Source organism: Emydura macquarii, unplaced genomic scaffold (assembly GCF_026122565.2).
Source record: "Emydura macquarii macquarii isolate MOO-44397 ecotype Brisbane River unplaced genomic scaffold, CSIRO-AGI_Emac_v2 contig_3113, whole genome shotgun sequence".
Lineage (NCBI taxonomy): Eukaryota > Metazoa > Chordata > Testudines > Chelidae > Emydura > Emydura macquarii.
Genome location: NW_027133250.1, coordinates 6,615,677 through 6,625,551, shown reverse-complemented (window position 1 = coordinate 6,625,551; position 9,875 = coordinate 6,615,677). Strand labels below are relative to the sequence as shown.

General features: G+C 50.4%; 1 long non-coding RNA gene across 1 annotated transcript; it reads right to left on the bottom strand.

Annotated features, from left to right (window-relative positions):
• Positions 1 to 292: 292 nt before the first annotated feature.
• Positions 293 to 9,764, bottom strand: LOC137141746 (uncharacterized). The gene is made up of 4 exons (XR_010916721.1): positions 6,912 to 9,764; positions 1,775 to 1,907; positions 1,356 to 1,482; positions 293 to 371 (listed from the first exon to the last, which is right to left on the bottom strand). It is a non-coding gene; the product is annotated as an uncharacterized lncRNA (long non-coding RNA).
• Between the last annotated feature and the right edge of the window lie 111 nt (positions 9,765 to 9,875).

The following is a 9,875-nucleotide window of genomic DNA, read 5'->3' as shown; positions in this document are numbered from 1 at the left end:
CAGTGGATTACACCACCAAAACGTGGGATGAGTGAACAGAAATGTGTGTGTGTGAGAGAGTGTTTCACCCTGGCATTTACAGATTGTCATTTTTCAGAGGTATCAGATGCAACCATCCTCCCACCCCCTGTACAGCAGCAGCAGGATTTGACCCCCTGGTCCTTCAGCTCCCTAGCTCTGACCCTTACCGCTTGAGCTGCAGAAATAACAGCTGGCCTCTAGACCAGCAGCTGGAGGAGGGTTTAAGACTTACATTACCATCATATCTTAAACAGCCGCAGACTCCTGGTGCTCAGGAATCCTGGTTCTATTCATGGCTCAGAGAGAGACGTGCGGGTGGAGATTGAACTGGCGTTGGTTGCCCTGTCGCTCTGAAAGGCAGCGTGGTGCAGCAGATAAGACTGAGGTCTCCTCTCAGAGCAGTGGGTTGTGGGCTTGCCGTGACCTTGCATAAACTCTCGGCTAGTTTATTTTAAAAATGGAGGCAGGAGACTGTTCAGCGGCTCATGGGGGTGGGGTTCCTGGCCTTAGTTGGTTAGAATAGTGAATTACACAGGAATTTAAACAGCATTTAGAAGAGGTGAGATTTAAACTCACGGTCAGAGCTGGGTGAGCAACAGGTTATTCTAGTTTGCTGCAACTCCAGAAAAATGGTTGCATCAGCCCACCAATGACCTTGTCAATCAAAAAGTACAGAACTAAAATCATTCCAGGTCAAAAACTGAAACAGGGGGACAAAATTGAAACGTTTCATTTCCATGTCGACCCTTTTACAACTTTTTTTTTTATAAAACTAAACAAATAAATTGACAGGGAGCTTTGAAACAAGGAGTCAGTTCAAAGCAAAACCATTGAAACGTTTCATTTTAAAAATGTCGAGACAAGCGCAGTGTTAAACAAGTCAATGTTTTAATGCCCCGTATGGTTAGGAAGTTTTTCCTCGTAGTTCAAAGTCTCTGATTTCACGGGAAGAGAAACCCATTTGCCACCCAGCTCTCATGGGAAGGGTTCCTGCAATGGCGCAGGCAGGGCAAAGAGCAGAGAGGGCTGGGAGCTGTTGAGTTTATAGGCTGGATCAATTCCATCATGCTCCTCAATCCCAATCTGTAGCACCCCCGGCTATTCCAGATCTGGGGCCCTCAATTCCAACTCATGGTCCCGGCTAGGCCAGCCCAGGGCGCCTCACCCACCGCTCTTCTAATCCATACTTGCATTCCCTGTAATTCCAGATCCCCAGCCTCCATCCAACTCTACCAATCCACCCCACTGCTAACCTGCAGCCCTCGGTTATTGAAAGCCGGCCTCACCGAGCTGAATTACCCCACACCTCAGGATTTACCAACATTGTCTCTTACCAGACTTTGTCCTCTGTCTTCAGACGCCAGCAAGCACCAGCAGAGCCCAGTGCAAGAATCTCACGTTGCCACGACCAGGGAGAACGCCCACGGGCAGGGGCCTGACCTCACCAGCCAATGCCAGGGCCTGCAGATGCGGAACCCCCCAATAGCCGGACCATGAGCACTCCACAAGCATTTATTAAGCCTCCGTGCATGCCTCCCACCCCTCCCCCCACACTTACATGCTCTGTCATGACACTAATTTGCAGATGGGTAAACTGAGGCACAGGGAGTAGCAGAACAGAGGTGCCTAATCTCTAGCACCCCCCATGGCAGGGACCTGTCAGAAGGCCCTGGGGAGGAGTCTGGAGCTGGCACGCAGGGAAAGCCAAGGGTTAGGAGTGGTCAAGGGCACCTGTATTCATGCATGCAGTTACCTCCAAACAGCCTGGAGATGAGGAGATCAAACGGGGAGCCTGGCAGGCAGCTCCCTCCGCAGCGAAATCTCACATTCTTCTCAGCAGGGGGTGATGGAGGGAAATCCCAGACTCTCCTCCACCAGGACTGGACCTGCAGGAACAGACGGGGCAGAGGGGGAAGAGAGAGAGAGGGGGGAAATTTCTCTCACACACCCTCCCACGTGGGCACCAAATGCCTCACATGCCGCTAAAGCACAGGGATCGCCACCACCCCCCACATCCCATGTGCCATCATCAGTCAGACAGGCACCAACTGGGGGGACAGTGTGACCTAGTGGATAGAGCACCAGCCTGAAACTCTATTCCCAGCTCTGCCATTGGCCTGCTAGGTGACCCTGGGCAAGCCATTTCCCTTCTCTGTGCCTCAGTTTCCCCATCTGTAAAACGGAGATCAGTCGTACTTAACCTCTTGGGAAGCATGAGAGAGGGGTTATGTTAATGATCCATTCCCTCTGCTGGTGGATTCTTTGTAATAGTCCAGGGGTTTCAACCTTTTTTCATTTGCAGACCCCTACAAAAATTTGAAGAGGTGCAGACCCCCAGGGGTCCACAGACCACAGGGTAAAAACTGCTGTAATAGTCCCATCCATAGCGTAAAGAATCCCCCCAGAATCCTGCCAGCTGCATGAACGCAAACTCCCAGGACGGATGGGCACAGATGCCAGCAGCCATGATTTGCCCGGGCGAGTCATTGCCCTTCCTTCAAACTAGGAATGACTGCACTGGTGCAAATCTCTCTTTATAGCCCGCCCTGCAACAGCAATTCCCAGCCGAGTCTAAACCTGGGATTATATAGAGCTCCCCTCCTCGTGCATAATGGCCTGTACGACAGGCAGGATCAAATGCGCCTGCTCCCTCACGCTGCCCTCAGACAAACTTATTTTACAAGGGATCGTGGGCAAAAAGACAGGACCCCCAAACTGTACCAGCCCCTTCAAAGGGATTACTGGGAGTGGCTGAGCAGCGGCGGAGAGAGCTAAGGGGTACAATTCCCCTGAGTTTTCAGAGCTGCAATCCCATGCACAACAGAGGCAGGAAGCCCTCAACGGTTTAACCACCCCTTACCTTTGCCTAGATTTGCATAACTGTTTCAGATTTCACGCCTCAGGGCATCTGCTGCAGGGAAAGGCAAGGAGGAATTTTTAGGAGGGTTAGAAGCATTAGGGAGTTGTGATTTGTTCTCTCTCTCACACTCACACTTCCCCTGAAGGATCAGATACGAGCCCCAGCCATGCAGGAGTGGGACAGGCCATTGGGAGCAGTGGTTGATGGGAAGGCCAGTGCCAGGCGTGTACATGTTTAAGTTGCCTGGAAGGGATCCAGGCACCTGACATTGATTAAATGGGCCCTAGGTTTTTCTCCCTGGCTCTGCACAGCGATAAGACGGCCGGGTGCCCAGTTAGAGCAGCTCAGGCTTCTAGGGGTTAACTGTGCTGGCAGAGGGACTAAGAAAGGGGCGTTTTGCTTTTCCCCGAAGTTACTGATCCATGGTAACTCTCCCTTCGGAGGTGGTGGCTGTGGGGTGCTCAGCGGGAAATCGCTTGTGGGGCTCAGTTCAGCTCCATAAGAGATACCCTTATCGCCGTTGGATACCCCCCCCCCCAGGGGCTCTCAGCAGAGGGGCAGGGCATGGAGACCCAGCAGGCCCCTCAGGCCAGCGGGAGCACTCAAGCACCGAGGTCAGACCTCCGGGCAGGGCAGGGCAGGGCAGAGGAAGCTTGCCCTGCAGCTGCCCAGGCCGACCCAACCCTGACGACAGGGCGCCAAGTCCCAGCGCTTTGTTGCAAGTACGAAGAAAAAGGGCTTTGAAAAGTAGCGTCTCAGCCTTCCAGCCGGGCAAGAGCTGGCGTGAGCATGTGCTGGACGCTGGACCTGCAGGGGCCCATGCTTCTCTCCCTGTGTGGGGAGGTGAGGGTTGCCCGGTTGGAGAAACTCAGCTCCAAAAGGCCAAGGCAGGCTGCTGGCCTCTGCCTGAATAGCTCCCCTCCTTGCAATTTCAACACTTAGCCACGAGGCGGCACTACGGGCTAAAACACCCAAGCCAAAAAGCTCTTAAACTTGATTAAAACTTGAAATTAAGCACCTCGCTCCATGGTTTGGGCCCCTGTGGCAGTAGCCCGAGTTCCACAGCTACGGAGTAAGCTCCGAGTACCCTGCCCCTAGGAACCCGAGCCCTGCCCACAGGCAGCAACACGGTTACCACGCTGGTGGAGGTGGTTTTGTTATGCCGATGGGAGGGTTCTCCCCCACGGGCATAAATCGGCTCCACCAGCGATCTGACAGCGGCACAGCTGCATCGGTATCAGCTGTGCCGCCGTGAGCTCTCCAGTATAGACATGGCCTTAGAGCTGCTGCATCCCCACCCTCCCCTCCTGGCCAATGCATAGTCCGGCTATCACAGCTCTCTGCACACAGCTTAATGCAGCCGCACGCCGGGCAGTTTGTCACAGAATCCACATCACACCATCAGAAGCCCCCCGTGGCCCATCTGACTGTGCCCGGACTCTACTCCCAGCTCTGCCACTGGCCAGCCGGGTGACCTTGGGCAAGTTGTGCACCTCCGTGCCTCAGTTTCCCCATCTGTAAAACGCAGATAAGGATACTAACCGCCTTTCTCAAGCGCTTGGCAATCGGCAGATGAAAAGCGCTTGGCATTGCTGCTGTTATTTGCACCCGTCGGCTCTCAGGCATTGTTCCCGCGCAGCTGGGTCTCCTCGTTATAGTTTCAGTGGTTGTTGGGGGTGCCCAGCACCCCTGGAAAAAACCTCAGAGAACTAGAGCCTGGGACTGATCCATTCTTAGACCTGTTCTGGACCCAGAGCTGCAGTGGCTTAGGTATGGCTGCTTGCTAAACTGATGTAAGCTGGATTTAAACCGATAAAGCACCCACACACAAACGGAACTGAATTAAGTTCAACCAGTGCAGCTTCTGTGTGGACACAAGTCCTGAGTCCCCAGGTTCTGTCAGGACTTGGCTGGGACATGGGGGTGCTTTAACCAAGGCTCCTTTGTTGTGGAGCTCTCTAAATGCTGGGGAGAACCCCAGGAGGAATCAGTCACTGGCTGATTTTAGGGTACTGTCCAAGTCAGGCAGATGCATTTATCTCAGCTGCACCTCATCATCCAACTTTGGCTGGGTCAGGAGCAGACCACATCATTTTGCGAAGGACAGCTCCCTCGCCACCACACAGCTGGGAAGGAACAACGCTATAATGGTGAGTTACACAGGCAGTTGGTTAAGCAGCTAACGAATTCACCTGTGGAACTCATTGCCACAAGATCATAGGGACCCCCCAACATCCTAGCAAGTTCAAAGCAAGGAATTTAGATTGAGAACAAGAACATCCAGAGGTGTCACAAAGATTTTAAAAAGGTAAGACTTCTGGAAGGGATCTGACCCCTCCAGGCTTCTGGGCATGAGACCAGCTCTAACTATTGTGGTCAGGAAAACGCTTCCCCTGGGGGAGGTTATCCCATAACAGCTACCACAAGTGCAATTGCACCTTCCTCTGGTACCAGCCACCGTTGGGAATGGCCAGATCTGTCTCCATGTCCCTCAGTCTAGCAACCCACGATAGCAGGTTCTGCCATGAGCAAGGCAATGAACGGAGTCAGGAAGGAAGGACAGATGGCTTCAATGCCAACATTTCCCTGCAATCTCCAGAGCTGCACGGGGCAGTTATGGCCCTCCAAGCCCACAGGACTATTTTGCATCCCCCCTCCAATCCTCCAGGTGGAAGGTGATTGTGAACCCAGCCACCGGCCCGGGCAAGGAGCTGGAAATGGGAGATGATCCCTTCACCACCTCAGCTCTGGCCATTGCTTCAATCCACCAACTCCAGCCCCTGGGGGGCATGAATCACCACACTGTAATGATGTCCTAGGCCAGGCAGGCAATAGGGTCATTCCCCCCTCCCCAGAGATCACAGGGAGCGGAAATGCTCACTCTCCATGAGCCAGATCTCTCGTCAATGAAAGAGCTTGTCTAGGGCTTTGTATTAAGTGGACGGCTAGCAACAAGCACATGTGAAAATGCAAGATTGAATATAGAAAGTTCCCGCCACGCAGCTCTGCCCCATTCTATTTCCCTCCTGCATCATCTATTCATTGCCAGGTCCTCTCTCTAGCTGGGTTGGAACAGGTGGGGCATGGAACTCAATGCCACTCCTTAGCAGCGTCCTTCGAAAACCACCACTAGCCCAACCTTCTCTCTCCACCCTCACTTTAAGATCATACTGAATCTGCAGCATCTCTCTCTCTCTCTCACACACACTGCAAATGGATTGGTTTCTTTAAAGAGAATATCAGCTCCAAAAAACAAAAAAGCATTTTTATTCATTTATTATCAAGTGCCATAAGTTTCCAAAATAAACACATTCACACCTACAACAACGCCAAGCTGGACTTCAGGAGAACCACCCCAGGAATGACTTAAATAGACTCACTTTAAAAAAAAAAGTGTAGAAAGGTGGTTCCCCTTATAAATACAGTGCAATAAGTCTGTACAATTTTACAATGTCAAGACAAAAAGGTAGCTGCTGCATACCCAGAGCCAAAATCTTTGAAGGATTTCATATGCAATTCACAAAAGAACATTTCAAGATTCAAGCTGGCCTCCCAGATCCTTCTCTTACGGCTTGTCTATGAGGGGAAACTGACCAGAGTAGCTATCCCACAACAGCCATAGTGTTAAATTCATACACTACCTTATTCCAGAATGACTACTCCATGTAGACAAGCCCTTTTTGAGCCTGCTCTGTTAAGACTCACAACAAGACTGAGCCAAAAAGTACAGATCAGATTTTTGGCCTAGACTCATCTCCAGTTAAAAGCCTCACCTGGAAATCCAGGTCAAGCTGGCAACCGGAATGAGAGCAATTATTCCTCAACAGACAGGATTTCCAAATCCAAATGATTAAGTTCATGTTTAACTTCATAGAAAGTAGGAATTAACAAGGAGCAATATATTGGTCTCAGCAAAACACACACTTCGGGTTTATGTGCAAAGCAAGTTCAGGATCACACTTTAAAACAAAACCAAAAAACCCTGACTATGTCCAAAAAAAGCTTATTGTCAACTGGTCCAGAAACATACCTGTCAGGTGTGTCAGTTTCACCGATCAGGTTCAGTGCTCTGAAATGAACTGTGTTCAAGTGATTCCTTCTTATTCCCCAGATTGGCTACTTGAGCCCATGCAGAGACCATGTCTACACTGAGCGCTTCACAGGGAAAGGAAAACCAACATACCGTAGAAGCAAAGTACTCCTAATATGGACACAGCTATACTGGCACAGCTGTGCCTTGCACTGCTATCCTCCAACCACCCCAACCACCAGGACCAAGTGAAACAAATTATACTGGTAAAAACCAAGCGTTGCTAGTACAGCTGCTTCTCCACTGGAGGTTTCTGAGGGCACAGCTGTGCCAATCAGAGATCATGCCCTGACTGACACAGCTACGCCAGCAGAAGACTTTAGCAGAGACCCGACCAGAGTCTTGTTTCTTCCCTTTCGGCTTTGTCTAGGCTAGGATGTAGAGATGTGGTTTGTGTGTTAAGATAGGCTCGGCCTTAGCTCTGCCCACTTAGCACAGGTTAAAACGCAGCTTGCCTTGTCTAGTTTTGGAATTTGTTCGCTGGCTTGATCCAAGTTACATCACCCCCGTAAATCTCAATCTACCAACCCCTTGGAGCCACGGTCGGATCTGACCACGCTTCCCTCTGATTAAACTCACTCCCAACTCAGCCATGAGTGGAGGATGCTGGATTCTATCCTTCCTTGCGTATCAGAGCAGTTAATGTAGGACCCGCATACACTGGAGTTGCCCCCAAGTCAGCTGCACCACCTGCAAATTCCTCCTGGAGACAGGCCAACTGCGACCACTTTCCACTGACACCAGCGCAGCTGACCCGAGCTTCAAGCAAGCGAGAGCAGCTGCTGCCAAAGAACCAGGGTTTGCACTGGTGCTGCTACACCAATCACTAGCCACCGACAGCTGTAACGGGGGCAAACTCCCATTGCAGACAAGGCTACTCAACCCTTCAGTGACACCTGTACAAACCCTCCTGGCAGCGTGGTGGCATGGGCGTCACCGAAAGCCTGACCTGGCCAGCAGAACCTAACTTACTGGGGAGAGCGTGTCAGAAGGAGAGAGCACAGCTGGATTCACCAGACCCAGGGGGAGTTTGCAGTTCAAAGAACCATCCCTTTACTCATCCATTTGAGCACAATCAAGATACAGGCGTGCTGCTTCCAATGCTGTTTAGATGGTTGCTTTTAGAGCAGGGTTGAATTACTCCAGGGGGAATTTTAGAGGAGGGTTGAATTATTCCAGGGGGGTGGGGTGAGCTGCTGTCTCCACAGCACATGGTTGCATTAAGAAAACAGAACGTTTTCCATCTCCAGTTCTAGAGGACCCACGAATGCTGCTCATAATCCCCTATTGGCAGGAGATAACAGATTCTCCCCGAATAACCCAGTCCTGGTGCAGTAAGCACTACACAGCCACCGCTGGAGCAACGGTCGCCTTTAGTTTAGGAACACAACAGCCACCTCGAGACGGAGACCCAGTTCCCAAGGAGAGTTACATGTTCAGATGCTGGAAAACTTCCTCCCTTCTGCAGGATCCACTCTGCAAGGCCACTCTGTCCAGAATGAGCCAGCCTACACCTTCTCGATCTCAAGCACAGCCACCCCCACTTCGAGCCGGCTCTTCAATCCCTGTTTTGGGAAGCCCTGTAAAGTTCCCCACCCTCAGGCTCTCCCATCGCCGGGGCACGCTAGATGTGAGAGCCTGAGGGTGGCGCAGGTAAGAAAGGAGATCAGCTGAAACTATCATTCAGAAATGCAGCAAAATCTTCTGCCATGAGAATGACTCTACACAGACATCCCCTTATAACGCCCACACACACACACACAAAAGGGGGGAAATTAACGAAAATCAAAACCAACCACCATACCCCAAGCAAAGTTTTCACCCCTCCAATGAGGAAAGAGTCAGAGACTCCATGAAGTCCATTAAGGCCTTAGCTATTGCTATTGATTTTACGTGGAAGGTGCCCAGATACTACAGTGATGGGCAGCAGCATTAAAGGCCTTTACTAGATGAAAGAGTCCTCAGAAGTGTTTAATGTTAGTTTCAGGGAACATTTTGGCTACAAAACCTTACACCCCAATCCTGTGAGGAGATCCACGTGGGCCGACGTCAGTGGGGTACTACACTCATTCCCAGCTCAGCCTGGCATTCTCCCCAGGGAGGAATAAGCCGCTTTCAAGAAGCAGTTAAGAAAACGTGCTTGTTTCTATTTTTAGGACAGAATTTAATGGGACGTCACATAACTGAATTCCCCACCCTTTAACCAATCTCTATTCTGCAAATATTGAAAAACTGGACATCGAAACAAGTCTTTCGGGGTTTGGGGGGTGGGAAACAGTGATGCATTTGGGACAGATTGCAATAAAAAGCTATTCTCCCCTTCCCCTCGGGATTTTTGCAAAACCACTATTGACAATGGAATCTGTGGCTCCAAGATTACTACACAGTGGAGCCTAGTTATTACAGGCCAAGTTTTCAGAGGTATTAAGGTGTCTAAAAACGCAGCTAGGCACTGAGTAAGATTTTGAAAATCTGGTGATGAATAAAAACAAAATTAGTTTCAATCAAAATTTCCGAGCTCAGATAGCTGAAGTTTGCCACCCAAATCCGTATTTTTAGGCACCCATTAGTGGCTTGATTTTTCATTTCAAAGAGGGAACAGTGAGTGCTCAACATCTCCAAAAAAAAAATCAAGTCACGATTAGCTGCATAAATACTAATGTAGGTGCACAGTGCCAGGCACCCAAGTTTGACAATTTTCACATTACATAAGTGCCGAACTAGCTGATTTAAGTGTATGCGACTTTGAAAACGTGTATGTTTCATGGCACAGATTGGTCTCTGACTGGTTGAAGCAGGATATTCGCCAAGCCAATCAGAGAGCAGCAAGTCACTAAGCAACCAGCACCCCGACATTGGTGAAACAGAGAGGTCTGCAAGCCATTGGCACGTCCTGGAAACCAA